The sequence below is a fragment of the Rosa rugosa genome, chromosome 7 (genome assembly GCF_958449725.1).
Source record: "Rosa rugosa chromosome 7, drRosRugo1.1, whole genome shotgun sequence".
NCBI classification, from domain to species: Eukaryota; Viridiplantae; Streptophyta; class Magnoliopsida; order Rosales; family Rosaceae; genus Rosa; species Rosa rugosa.
The window spans coordinates 35,571,223-35,585,939 of NC_084826.1; the positions used below are offsets into that span (position 1 = coordinate 35,571,223).

The 14,717-nt window shown below is 38.5% G+C and overlaps 3 long non-coding RNA genes across 17 annotated transcripts; 1 reads left to right on the forward strand and 2 right to left on the reverse strand.

Annotated features, from left to right (window-relative positions):
* Positions 1 to 900: 900 nt before the first annotated feature.
* On the reverse strand, positions 901 to 4,927 carry LOC133722561 (uncharacterized). Of its 15 annotated transcripts, none has more exons than XR_009852830.1 (7): positions 4,322 to 4,927; positions 3,852 to 4,232; positions 2,191 to 3,542; positions 1,978 to 2,040; positions 1,725 to 1,812; positions 1,354 to 1,621; positions 901 to 1,245 (listed from the first exon to the last, which is right to left on the reverse strand). It is a non-coding gene; the product is annotated as an uncharacterized LOC133722561 (long non-coding RNA). The 15 variants fall into 15 exon arrangements; XR_009852836.1 differs by having other exon boundaries at positions 1,354 to 1,646; XR_009852831.1 differs by having other exon boundaries at positions 1,354 to 2,040; positions 3,852 to 4,019; positions 4,166 to 4,232.
* A 751-nt stretch (positions 4,928 to 5,678) lies between these two features.
* On the reverse strand, positions 5,679 to 7,836 carry LOC133719721 (uncharacterized). Its single transcript, XR_009851405.1, has 5 exons — positions 7,597 to 7,836; positions 6,892 to 7,520; positions 6,561 to 6,675; positions 6,298 to 6,467; positions 5,679 to 6,032 (listed from the first exon to the last, which is right to left on the reverse strand). It is a non-coding gene; the product is annotated as an uncharacterized LOC133719721 (long non-coding RNA).
* A 397-nt stretch (positions 7,837 to 8,233) lies between these two features.
* On the forward strand, positions 8,234 to 10,483 carry LOC133723727 (uncharacterized). The gene is made up of 3 exons (XR_009853225.1): positions 8,234 to 9,152; positions 9,235 to 9,397; positions 10,082 to 10,483. It is a non-coding gene; the product is annotated as an uncharacterized LOC133723727 (long non-coding RNA).
* The last annotated feature ends 4,234 nt before the right edge of the window (positions 10,484 to 14,717 follow it).

The window sequence follows — 14,717 nt, forward strand, 5'->3', positions numbered from 1 at the left end:
AACTATACATAGCACATACTGTTAGCACTAAATATACCGTTGTGTATGTAATTATTCAATAACGGTTTTTACTTAGAAATCGATGTGGTAATACAATTTACACATTACTTTTGGCCTTCAACAACTTTAAAACACAACGGTTCTTAACCCAAAATATGTTGGCTTGAAGGATTCCTATACATTGGGTTTTAGTTAAAAAAATTTTTTCCAACTACATTACACAACAGTTTCTCGTCAAAAACGTTGGTTTTGAAGAACTGTTGCATCGGTTTCTAAATTGACAACGTTGTAGGTAACAATGAAGATGGTAAATTACACTACACCAATTTTTCAATCAGACGACAGTTTTTCACTGTCGTCTGATTATATATTTTGCTGTTGTCTATCTCAATGCCGTCTGATACATGGATCAGACAATACCAAAAAACTATCGTCTGATAAAGTTTACTACAACAGCGACTACTACCCAGTCTGTTGTCTGAACGCCAAGAAAAACAACAGCGGCTTATATACTTACTGTTGTCTGAATGCTGTGCCAGACAACAAGGGCTTATATGCTTGCTGTTGTCTGAAGGCTTAGTCAGACAACAGCGGCTTATATACTTACTATTGTCTGAAGGCTGTGCCAGACAACAGGGGTTTATATGCTTGCTGTTGTCTGAAGGCTTGGTCAGACAATATGTACTTGCAAATCTCATTGTCTATCCATTATTGATACTATAGATTTCTTCAAAAAACTGTTGTTTGTTGTTTTGCTGGACAATGACTTTCTCGTTCTTTTAGTCTTTATAGTATTGTAATTAGATGGCTCATACAACAGTTTTTGTTAGGCATTTTGTGATGATCAATTATTGCACAATAGTTTTTAGCTAGATTGAATGGTCTGATATACGTTCAAAATGACATCACATCCAAAACACATTCATTTATGTAAAAATCCGATACATTCATCCATATATCCAACAACGTCATTACATCAACAGAACTAGTTCTCTAACAACATTTACTGAAATGTTGAAACCAACCAAGTCTTGAAGAACACTTTGTGGTGATAATGAGGATGCCAGCAGAAGCTGCATCAACAACAGCCTAAAGTTGTCCTAGAATAGAAATTTTCCTTGCTGAGATGCTGCATATAATTAACAGAGAACAAAGGCTCAGGACCTGCTTTGATTTACTTTAGCTTTTTCACTGAGCATGTCTACTATTGTAGGAGTAAGTGAATCCACATGTGCTCTCCATAACCTACATCCATAATTAGAAGTAAATATATGCAACTGATGACCTGGAAGCTGGAAATTAAGAATCTTCACTTTTAGATTATATGCAAAATGACTTCAAAAATGGAAATACCTTCAGTTGCAGGCTGGCAGTATTGCATAACAACCAGAGATGCTTTGAGTCTTTGATCAAAAGAGGATCCAGAAGTTGGCATATAAAAGTGAAAAATAGAAATTCAATGCTAGTACCTCCATTGTTACTAGCAATTGATAGATATGGAAGGGAAATGATCTTACATGTCAGTAAGTGCAGTTCTTATCATTCAAGGTGTAACACTCTTTGGTCATGTGCTATATTTTGCCACAGAAACCAAGTGTTTTTGATGATTAATGTAATCCTCCTGATATAATAGAGAAAGCCATAAGCTTTAAGGTTGTTAGTTCTCCATTTTTAGATTCAATACAAAAGTATGAAAGCAAAGAAAAACAAGTTAGTAAAAATACCTTCAGTTTGAACACTGCCTCCTGGACTATCAGGACATCACACATCTAAAATAACCTTTCCACCTTTTCCAAATTGCAGGGCCGAAGGCTAAAGATCAATGGAACATAGAGATAAGCCACACCCTTTAATTAGTAATAACTATTAATTCTTCTATCATTTGCAACAGATTTTTTTCTTTTCTTTTCTTTTTTTGCAAAACCAATTTCAACAAGCTGGCTCCATGCTTGCTGCATAAATTCATAATCAATGTACCTGTCCCAAAGAGGAAAGGACAAGTAATCGGTTCCAACATACGCCAATCTTTGCTCAAAAAGCCTGAAAGCCATAAAAGAGAAAAATTGAAGGAAAAAAAAGAAAGATCAGATGGGTACAAGTATTAATACAGGTGAGATAACACATCCATGAAAGGGAGACACCGCAAAACTGACTCTAACACCATATGACACTTCTAAACGCTGCATTTACCTTCCTGATATAAACCATACTATGTCCGTCAAATGGAGCAGTGCTAGAGGCCATCTAAGCCCTTAATTGGATGAGATCTTCCCAGCAGCAATTTGGATAATGATGCACTTCAAAGTGTTAAAGTTAAAATAGAGCCAGAATTCATTGACCACTAAATTACTAAGACGTGTGTCTTCATGGTAAGGGAGATAGAATGGGTATAGTGAAGCCAAAATATAGAATTAGATCCTTAGGGAGGGGAGAAAAAGAACAAGACAAAACAAAAAGCTACACCCGAACAGTAGCGTCAAAACGTAGGGATTGCACATCAGAAAACATTTCTAAAGTGCATTCCCACCAAACCTTTCCGTCATATATGTGAGGAACCACTGTTGCAATCATACTGAAGTGAGGTTAGAAAACAAGGATACTAGTTCTTTGCAACAGAGAAAACCATGCAATCATAAACTCCCAACATGACTAACAATAAGAATGCATAAGGAATAGTTATTACCTTCTGATAGTGTCTGGATCTCCAAAAGTAGTTGTGGCAAATGTGCAGTAATGCAACCAAATGTCAACTGAATAGGTAATAGCTTGAACTGCTCGTTCATAAACCTCCACAACTTTATCAATAACACCAAAACGTGCCTCATGATCTGCATACTTTTTCCAATACCCATAACACAAAGGAAACTCTGCTAGAAAAGAATCATAAACTTTTCGAAGTTTTAAGATGTTATCCTGCATATAAATTAGGGAGATTAATTAGTTCCATAGGAAACAGCTACAGATAAAACATAGATAGAATTCATACGCTAAGTGATTAACGAATGCATAAGCCTGAACAAAGCCTACAAAACCTATTATATGAAACTTTAGACACCACGGAAAATCAAACCAGTCAGAAACTAAATGTTCCTTTAAAGGAGAATTCTCACTGAAGGAACCAGGAACTATTTTCACATTGAAATGGATAACATAATCATATTCTTTTTGATAGGGAGACAATTTATGAAATGGAAGAGAACTCAGAACATTTAGAAAGCAACTAGATGGCATCTTTAACGCGACAATATACTATTGAAGAACCAAAACACACAGACAAGGTTGACTTGTTCGAACAAGAATCTGAGTGCCAATTTCCCGTATCTAATTATTTTCTATTCAAAAGAGCAGGACTATATAGTTGGATGAACCTCCTTTTCCGCTCCCTGCCAAGGACAATTACTATTACTAATTTGATGTTTGGACCGCAAAATCCATATAAAGTTAACCTCTTAGTTCTCTAGAGATTTATAGATATAATAGCATATAAAACTACAGAGGTGAGTGAGATATCACCTCAAACTCTAACTCTCCACACTGTTTCCCTGAAATTATAGAAAGCAAATTTCAGTCTTGAGAAACAAAATGAGAATCCATATTCCAAATACTTGTATAAGTACAGACATGTATGCACACTAAATATTCAATGTCCTCAAATGCACATAAATGCAGACAGATAGATATATGAACAACAAAACAGATCCCAAATCTCTAACTATCCAAAGCCGAAGTAGGCATTTAAAGATCCCAAATTTACAGCAGAAAGATCCAATTCAGATCGAAATTATGCTAGGTTTTGAAGCAGATCACATACATCCACAAAAGGCAGCAATGCAAAGAAGAAGAAAAAATACCTCAGAACTTGGACTGTGAATAATTTCAAAGACTCCAATCGATACAGTGATTTTTCATATGAAGTTAAAACGATTTGAGTGTCTGGGTGATTATCCTTCTTCAAATTCTTCAGAGTAAGATGAAGGACTCAAAATCGGTCAAACCGATGGGACAATTGGGAGATAAATCTATCAAATTTCAAAGAAGAGATTCTTCAGCTTTCAACTGGGGCTGCTCTCATCTATATCTCTCTCTTTCTATCTCTCATTACGGTCTCAACTACCAAAACTGAAACATACGGATGGATGGGTGGTAAAACAGATTTTGCCCTCACCTGCAAAATGTCGATCTTTGAATTGAATGGCTATTCGATGCACAAAGCTCCACTCTTTCCAAATTCACTGCGAAATACAATGGAGGGAGAAAGGGTGTCAGTATCTGGCCTTCTGATTTATACAGCCAAAAACGAAAGCAAGGAAAGGGTCTTTACCCAATTTCTCACAAAGAGAAGCAATATGGCAAATTTCAAGCTTCAAATATTGAGAGTTTCCTCCTAGTTGAAGACCCAGGCATGACTCCATCTCCAAAACGTTTTCCGTCTTTGAGTCCATCTCCGTCTTCGATATAAAATTCTAGGTCTCCCAATTAAAAACCCCCAAATTACAAAACCCACATCAGAAATCTAGGGTTTGGAGATTTGCTTACATCGGGAATAGAGATCTTCAACCAGTTCGGTGGGCTTCTGTATTGACCCTTTCATCTGAAACATAAATTGATGGGGCGGCGGCGAGAGAAAGCTAGGGTTTTGCAGAAGGGGGCGGAGAGAAAGAGTAAGAGAAATTTGGGTTTCGATTTCTCAATCATCGTCTATATGGCGCTATATGTTTTCTTCTTCCCACTTTCTCTGATTTTTGTAAAGGCGAAGGAGAAAGATGGGCGCTGTGAGAAGAGAGAGGTAGTTTTGTTGAGTGGAAGAGAGAGAAAGCTGACAGGGAGAGTGGGAGAGATAGATGGCTGCTCGGGGAGATGAAGAGTGATTTTGAGAGGGAAGCGCGAGCTCGGGTTTTGGTCGAATGGTGGGAAGTGAAAAATTGAAAATTTGGCCAAGTGTTAAAGTCAATTAAGAAGGGCGCCAGCATATATATATTGAATCCTAAAACTCAGACAACATCAATTCAAGTACATCGTCTGATGGAGAATGGAACAACAGACAACTAAAAACTGTTGTGTGAATTGACAATCAGACGACATCTATTTCAGCCATTGTCTGAATTAACAATCAGACGACATCTATTTCAACCATTGTGTTAATAGTAATTGCACAACAGAGAAGTAATAACTGTTGTCTGATTAAAACAATTAGACAACATCTTTTCTCAACCATTGTGTTAATCAATCTTGGACAATACCAATGTAATAACTGTTGTCTGAATTGATTGATTCAGACAACATCAAAAAAATAACCATTGTCTGAATTACAATTGCACAACAGCAATGTAACAACTGTTGTCTGATTCAAAAACTCAGACGACATAATATTTCTTGCTGTCGTCTGATTAAATCAGACGACAGTTAAAATGTTTGCTGTCGTCTGATATGTGTTGTCTGATTCCGAAATTGGTGTAGTGTTACAACGATTTCTAGGATAAATCCATTGTCTGCTAGCCAGAGAGACAACGATTTTTTTCAACCATGGTCTAATGCATCAATTCAGGAAATTAAAATGAAATTGCAATATATTAATAGAGAACTACTTCAAGTAATCACATTTACAATGCTTTTGCAGCTGAAATTTCTTGAGTGAACTTTGCAAAAGTAAGAGAAACAAATATATATTGGTTGTCGTATAAAGGTACTTAGCTGTCATATAATGGAAAATGTACTTTTGCTACAAATTAAAGAAGCTTCACTAGGTACATAGTTAAACATAGAACTGATATGTGAGTTCCATTTGTTGCAGTAAGACGATCAAAGTCCAGTCAATTGGGTCAAATAAAGAATCAGACCTGAGGATGGTTCATGATAGGGGTACTTATAAGGCTTCCATAAAATCCACCATTGGATATTGTAAATGAACCTCCAGCCATATCATAAATTGAAAGACGCCCTTCATTTGCCTTCTTTGCAAGCAAATTGATCTCCTTCTCTATCTCACCACAATTCATCTTATCAACATTGCGGATAACTGGCACAACAAGGCCCTGCAAGGAAATAAATTGAAGATCCATTCTCAGTTCACAAGTACTCTAAAGAAAACTCATTAGCAATGACGAATGCATACATAGCAAAAAAAATTTAGACATTATAAACGGAAGATTGTTAAACCAAAAGTTCCAAGTGGAAATGCTAGATAAAAGATCTAAAAAGTTTGACAAATCCTTCTACACTAAAGCAGTTACTGTGACATTCAATTGTGCGAGTTTTCTAGAAGAACATTTCATAATACTCGAAAGAATTCTGGCATACCTTTGGAGTACCCACAGCTATACTCATATCTATGTAATCTCTATATATGACTAGAACATATGCCCGCGCTTTGCTGTGGGATTTAGTGTTATCAATGAATTAGAAGCCTTGATTAAGCTAAAGAAGACCTTAGTATCAGGGGACTTTGGTGCGCTTGTTGGGCCTAGCAACTGACAAACAGAAAATAAATAACATCATAGTTTCAGAATGAAAATTGCAAATAGCAGAGGTTCGGGTAGACTAATCGAAGCAAGTCTACTTACTGGAAATGAGCTGCAAAGCCCTATCTGCGATTCCGATATTTCCTTTCTCTGCGCGCCGAGAATATAAACTGAGGAGGGCAATGACTAAAATACGTAGTCGTCTACAATCCAATGCCTAAAATTTAGAAAACCCCAAATTGTGAACTTTGGGAAAGTATTAACTAAGAGTGGAAGTCAGAAGAAAAGGGAAGGCTTCTGAATATTTCATATGATATATATTTTTAATTATTAAGCCACCTGTTCCTATTGGAAGCTGGTGATCAATCACAATAGTCAAGGTATTATTTTAAGCGATCTGGAAAGAAAAGGTTGCAGTAGTTTAGCTTATTACCCAAAATGCAAGCAAAGCAGATAAGCTTCTCCAAGGCCGGTCCTCCATCAGCACCCCTCATCTCCAAGTATCTCTTTAACCTGACTTGAATTATTGGAAAAGACCACCATTTGAAATATACTGTTAGTCAATCTAAAGGTGCTTATGATACCAACAAATCTATGTGTTCAATTCCTATAGCCTCTCCCAGATAACAAATGTATACCAAAAGACAGTTCTAAATAAGCTTGATAGCCAAAAGGGCAGTGATGGTGCAGTCAAACTCTACTTAATGATCAAGGAACTACATATATGTTTTAATATCCAATAAAATAATCGACTCAAACCTATGGTCCTTATGATACTGAGAAGTCTATGAAGTACAATTCCTATAGCATCTCCAACGTAAAGAGTCACATTTCTAAAAAGGCCTGGAATGCAAAAGGGTGATGCTGGTGCCACTAAACTGTTGTCATATAATTGCAGAACGATATATATACTTTTTTTTCCGGTAAGACATTCACCTCAAACTAAGTTTGTGTTTTCACTTCCAAGTACTATACAAACCAAAATTTGAATACCTTAGCATCCCCACAAAATTACAGAAGGATAGACCTACCATCCCCTTCTCAAACCTGAGATGCAGGGCCCTGCCGAGTGGAAAGTTGTTAGTGAGAACCTAGCAGGAGTTTGAGCAGTTTTCCTATTAAATGGAAATGTACATACATATAAGGATTGGAAATTCCAGTGCAGTTTCTCATCCTTGATGCCAATAAATCAGCCATCTGCTCTATTTCAGGAAGAAACTTAAGAGCGTGATAGTTCACCGCGCACCTCAGCCTGTTGATTTCTTGAGGAACATTGACATACCTGAAACAAAAATGGCATGATATTGTAAGGTTAAATATAGTTGAGTCATTCCATAATAGCTTAAGCTTTTATCTGGAAAAAATATTACAGCTTTACCAAATCAATAATCAGATTTCATAATAGAAAAGCAGCATGTAAATATTTTTTTTTCTTTAAACCAAAATGTAACTTTTGAGTTCAGGGTAGCCACATATATATAAAATTCGTGACTAAGTGTGAGCCCCCGTAAATTTTGTTTAATTTTTAAAGGGTGATCTAAGTGAAGAAATCGATTTCAGAAATTATTTTGGTGTCGTGATCACAATTTGGGCTCTATAATTTTCGTTTGGGCCAATGTTCTTCCATTTGGGCCTAAATTGTTACTAGAATTTATCGAGATAAATTGTCGAAGTAAATTGGAGTAGGATACGAATTGGGTTGTAGCGAATTTGAACATTGAGTCTGTTAGAGAAATCGTTGGTGAAAAACGAATAAAAGTTACGAGCCCGAAAACCGAAAGCGATCAGCAAGGAGTATTACGTAATTTGACGCGAGGGCAAATTCGACATTTCTCACGCGCTAGTATAAATAGGAAAAATGGAAAACCCTAACACCTAAACTCTCATTTTCTCCCTCACTCTCGGCCGCACCCTCTCTCTCCCCGACCTCACTCTCTCATTCTCACCTTCTCCCTCTGCCAGCGCCGGAAACTCCATCTCCGGCCACCAGCTCTTGTTACCGCCACCACCAATCGACGCCGCACCCAAAACTGACCCAAGCCCGAGTCTCACCGTCGACATGCATCGCCTCCAGCCTCCGCACGGGTTCCTCGAAGCAGCGACGCCACTGCTCGTTGGCCTTCTCTGATTTCCGGTCATCACCTCGCCACAACGCCGCCGCCGCCTGACTCAGCAAGCAACGAGGAGCAAAACCCAGAAGTTCCGCCACCCACCGAAGCCAGGAAACGCTGTGCTAGCTCGCCGGAAACCGTAGCTCTGCATGTCGTCGTTTTTCTTTTCCTAGCCGTTTCTGAATTACACGACCACCATACACGGAGTCAGCATCTCAAGGTCTAGAATAGCCCCTAACCTGGACCTCCGATTCCGACCAGAGCCGCCGCTGGCACGTGAGAAACCTTGACGCCGCCGTGAACCTTGCCGGCGTAGTCCTATCGTTCCGGTAAGCCATTTTTGAAGCCCCCTTTCATTATTTGGTTGAGTTACAGTGTTGAAATAGTAGGTTATTGATGTTGAGTTGTTTGGGTTCATATTCTGGAAATCCTGGACTTGGAGGAGACGATGGAAATCCAAATGAAAAGGGGAGCTTCTGGTCTTGGTTTCGATTTGAGTTTTTAGTGGGATGATGAGGGACAAAGGAGGACTGCAAGGAGCAACACGTTATGGAGATTTTGGTCTTGGCAGAACAGATATAGGGTAAGAAATCCAAGCCTTTGAGTTGTGAATTTAAATTTTGTGGGATATTGAGATTAACTAAAACTGTTATTCTGTGGTGGAGATAAACCCATGGAGTTTGGGTCAAGGTTAATTAGCCGAGGCTACCACGTACGAGGGAGAAGTTGCAATGGGTATGAAAAAGGACCGAGCGTGTGCACTTGGATTTGGATAAAGGATCGAAAGTCGGGAATGAACCCGAATGTGGGCAAGCACTCCAATTCCAGGTAGGGTGAGCTGTCCCTTCCTTGTTAGAGGCTTTTCAGTATATGTGGAATGCTATACTAAGATAGTATGTTGCCTTCAAGAACATTTTTGGTTGTTCATCAGTCGATGCCTCGTGATACATGTGTTTTCAGAACTGATAATTGCTAATTGTGAAAACCGAGGCTAGACTTGCATGTTGAGATACTGTACCCTTGTATGTATACTTGTGACCTGAAAGTGAATGGGACCTAGACGCGTTGATTCCTAGGGATCCCACGGTGTCGATAACCGTGAACCTCCGGAGGGGGCTGTGCTCCTATGTTTGTCGAGAAAAAGCGAGTACGGACAGTGAACCAGTCATAGGAGACTCAGAGCCAGGAAATGGACACTTTCGCTACTTGTAGTCACAAAGACTACAGAGTAGTTGGCTGGTTCTCTTACTCAGGACGAACCAGATCGGTCACTGATTTATTTTACTTTAGCCGGCAGGTAAGTATCTCGGAGCTCCAAGTGTGTGAAGCATACTGCATATGTTTTATGAAAGAAAACAAATGTTTGTGTTTGCCACTTTTCTTAAAGCATTTTTCGATAAACGTGCACAATATTATGTAGTAAATATTTTCAAGTATATTATTTTTCAAACCTAGCATGGTTGGGTCGGCCCCTACTGGGCATGCGAGGACGAAAGCTCACCCCTACTATAGTGTGCAGGTTTCGAGCATGTGGTCGGGAAGCGTACAGGGGAGGCACATGGCACGGCTTGGCGCATTTCTCTTTAGTTTTATCAAAAGAAGGTTTTGGTCCTTAATCGGATTTTGTAGTAGCTTGTTTATTTACTTTTTATTTATTTCCTACTCGTTTACAAAAATTCCGGGAGACCCGTAACCCTGGGGCGCGTCTCCCATACTTGTCGTTACTTAGAGATGTGTTTTATTTTCCAAATTGGGCTCCGATCGCAAGCCCAAAACTCTTAGCCCATTTCGAATTCCGCTTTTGAAAATGTGTTGTTAGGTTGCTAGAATGATTTGTCCAAGAAAGTGTTTTGTAAACCAACAACCTAAACTCAAAAGGCCTTGCGGTTTCGGGTTGATGAGCTATCGAGATGCCATTCGTGACATGTCGATTCCTCATTGGCTCAGAGTCGCGGCGCTGTGGGACCCCCTCTCGGGTCACCACAGTAAAGTGGTATCAGAGCTCTAGGTTCCGAAATACTTTCGAAATCGTTTTTGCAAAACTAGCAACCCTTCTCATTTTTTTTCAAGTGTCGAATTTGGTTGGGCAAAACGCTCGAATTTCTTGGACATTTTAAAGTATGTTGGTAAAAATATGTTTTGACGTCCCTCCTTTATTTTATTCTTCCTGGAGGATACCCTATTGCCTTATTTCGCTTGCAAATATTTTTCATTAAAGCTACTTCCGAGTCGTTAAAAGAATTTCCAATGGATTTAAAACATAATGATACATTTGGGGTTCCTTGAAAAGAGAATTTTGTTTGTTTCCTTGTGGTGCTTTAAAGTTTGGTTTAACTTTTAAAATTGCCAATGCCGTCATGATGCCACTCGACCACAAACGCTCCAAAGGTAGTAAGTATGGAAAATTGGATAAAGTGTTGGGTAAATTATTAGGGGATTGAGCATTAAGGAGTTAACGAGGTTATATTGGGTGAGTTGATACTCGGAGAAGTAAGTTCGAGATGAAGTTGAACGGAATATTTGTGTACCCCCATGCTAGTGTTATAGAGTAAATTTTATTGATGGATTAAAGTTGTTGTACTACATATATTGTTGCACGTATTGAAAAATATAGTGTTGTGTGGAGCAAAGTGAAAAAAAAAAATAGAGTAAAAAGTGAGATAATGACCCCTATATAGTCATTTGGATCAGTGGTGTTCGTATTTTCGCTCAATTTCCTCTTCTTTCTTCCGAGTGATGGCCCGACTGCAGCGGTTCCCCATCGATGCTCTACGAAAGAAGGTGTGATTTTCGAGTAAAGTAGACACCACTCAAGTGTTTCCCAAGTAGTGGACTAATGGGGAAACTTGTAATGGCAACACAAACATGAAATTGATTATTGCTTGAGCTTGGCATCTCCCCAATCTTGTTGTTAATTGGTGGAACGATATGAAGCTTTGTTGCTTTGGAAACTCTAATGTTGTATTGTTGTGCTGACAAGATTACTTTGTGGGGAAGCACAAGAAATTGAGGAAAGACCAGTGGAGTCACATAAACTATTCTTGAGTTGTCATTGGTCTGCATAGAGTTGAGAAATTATGTTCCCTATAATCAGGGAAATTGTTGGGAAAATAAATGATTGCGGAACCAGCAACGTACTTGGAAGTGTTAGTATGCTTTGAGTTCACAAGGTCACGACCTAGTACTGGTATTTAGTAGGATCACTAGCAACGTTTCTAAGAGTGGTCAAGAAAAGATCCTTAAAGTATTATAACTTTAGCAGCCAGTTTTCTTTACTTCAAGGAGTCTTTGATTGCTTTGAAGTCAATAACGCCACGAATTTCAGAAAGTAGAAAAGTTGGTGGCACACTCTTGAAAGGCAACTTTGGTTACGTGGTTAGAATGACACTGAAATGGTGACGTCAAGGAGTATTTGAAAATTCGAAAGTTGAATTAATCCCTCCTATAGGGATGTGGAGAAAGGCGATCCATGTGCCATGTAGAATTATATGTTGTGGCACTACACCGGGGTTCGAGGCATGACAAGGTGAAAGACGAGTACGAGTAAAAGTTCGAAAATCTAGGTGACAAATTGCGCATTTACCTCACGTGTTTGCTTTTGAGACAAGGAATTCGTAACATTTCTTCCACACCAGGAGTTTACTTTAGCTGTTTTACATTCTTGCCCCTTACTACAAAAGTTGATTTTCGTCTCTTGCATTACTCAAAATGTTTTCCTCATAAGTCAAGAGACTACACCTTAAACAATCGAGTTTTCCTTACTAAAGTGTTTTGTTTTATGAAGCCTGAACATTCTAGGTTCTTTTTAGAAGTTCTACAACCTAGACTTTGAAAACAAACTCAAATGATTTTCCTGTTCCAGTGAAAAGCCTTTGAAATTATTTCCTTACCTACCAAAAGGTTCTTGACAACAAATCTTGTTCGAAAAGTAGGAGAGTTTAAAATTTCCCTATTCTGTTTTCAAAAAAAAAAAAAAAAAAAAAATTGAAATTCCGAGTATTTTACTATTTTGTCTCCGCAACTACTTGAAATTTAGTTTTATCCGACCTCTACTGCTTTTAAATTTCTAAAATTTTGACGACGGTCTCAGTCAGCATCTCTAGATTTGGATCTAGGGATTTGGTTGAAATTGCATATCCCAAAATTTTAGTCGTGAACTCCAAAATTATTTTCCAACTTCTTGGAAACTTGAAATGTTAAACTCGTTGTGGTTTTCTTTTTCTCAAAGGATAACTTTTATGTAAACTGGTGGTTGGAAGAATGTTAGTTCACCTTTGAATTTACTCAGGACACCCACTTCGAAAGCAAAGGATTACGTTAGTGGAAAATATATAGAAATTACTTTTTCTCGTTGTCGGACGAGGACACAAGGAAATAAAGTGCTTATAACCGATTCAACTGTTTTGGCTTGACCAAAGTTGAATGAGCGCTTATGACTTGATTTCTGAGTATTGACATCAAACGAGTTCGTAGGGTGAAAATGATAGTTCAAGGTCGAGACCATTAATGGAAATGCTACGAACTTTACAAATCTCGAGGAGTCGACTTCAATTGGTGATCCTCGAATTTTGTTGAACCTTATCGAAAGGTATTGTTACAACTTGACGCCTTGAGCATTGGACGGTTTGTTCGGTTAATGCCAAGCGACCTATTGATTGGTGTCTCATGACATGTAGTAGATACCTAGTAATTTTGATTTTACTGTGTGACATCACGTCTACTGAATTGTGTGCTTGGTTTCAACGTCATTTGGACGAGCTGTCACAATTGTTTGTTCATGGAGTAAACAGTATCCGCTAAGCTACGAATAAGTGTGCATGAGGTTTGACAGCCAAGATCGTTGATGACTACGAGGTTAACGTCAGTGATGACATCGTTGGCGTGTCATTCATGGTGACGTTCTACGAAAGTTGTTTATGTTAGACATACAGAGAAAGCTTGGTTTCCTTTCTTTGTTGTAACTCATGTTTAAGACTCAAATTCCCGAGTAATTTTCTACTCTCGTTAAATGGGAATTGGGTGTAGACGTCAATTTGTTCCGGTGATCTTCAAAGGTAAGCTATTATTGCATGGTTGCAACGAAGTTACTATTTAGCAAGTTGCTAATCGAAAAGAATTGTGATTCATGGAGAGAAGAGTATCCTATGGAGAGTATGATAGGAACACTTGGTTATTTGAAAAAAAAAAAAAAATAGCTCCGGAATGGGGATCTGTAAATAATGGAAGCACAAAATGGGAAGGGCTTACACATGTCATTGTGTTATGTAAGATAATACGTGATGGGGCATTCCACGCGAATTGTTTACAAGTAACGCTTGAGAAATTCTTACACTAGTGTGTTGGTCATCTAGTTAGGAAACGAGGTTGATAAGTGGATTTACCACTGCTTTGCAGTATGTTGTTATTAAGGCTAGTCGGTGACTAAGTGTTAGTCCCCGATTTGTTTTAAGGCTCATTGCACTTTTCAAAAATGCTGAAGCGATAATTCCATAGCCCATAGTATGGAGCTCAAAGCAGTTGGGTGAGACTATGAAATCAAATGTTTGCACATACACACACAATGTGAAAGAGGAAAAGTGCAATTTGCGAAAGACAGATGGTTATAAAGTTGGATGAGGTCGTCCCCATAAGTGAAGTGAGATGTACCACGTGAAATGTGAATGGTAAAGGTTCAAAAAGTATCAGAGGAAGGTAAAACAATGTCTTGTGCATACTCGAGCCCGAGGTGAAAAGAAGTAACCTCTCTTATTATTGCATCGGGCAAATTTTCGAGGACGAAATTTATTTTAAGGGGGGTGGAGTGTGAGCCCCCGTAAATTTTGTTTAATTTTTAAAAGGTGATCTAAGTGAAGAAATCGATTTCAGAAATTATTTTGGTGTCGTGATCACAATTTGGGCTCTATAATTTTCGTTTGGGCCAATGTTCTTCCATTTGGGCCTAAATTGTTACTAGAATTTATCGAGATAAATTGTCGAAGTAAATTGGAGTAGGATACGAATTGGGTTGTAGCGAATTTGAACATTGAGTCTGTTAGAGAAATCGTTGGTGAAAAACGAATAAAAGTTACGAGCCCGAAAACCGAAAGCGGTCAGCAAGGAGTATTACGTAATTTGACGCGAGGGCAAATTCGACATTTCTCACGCGCTA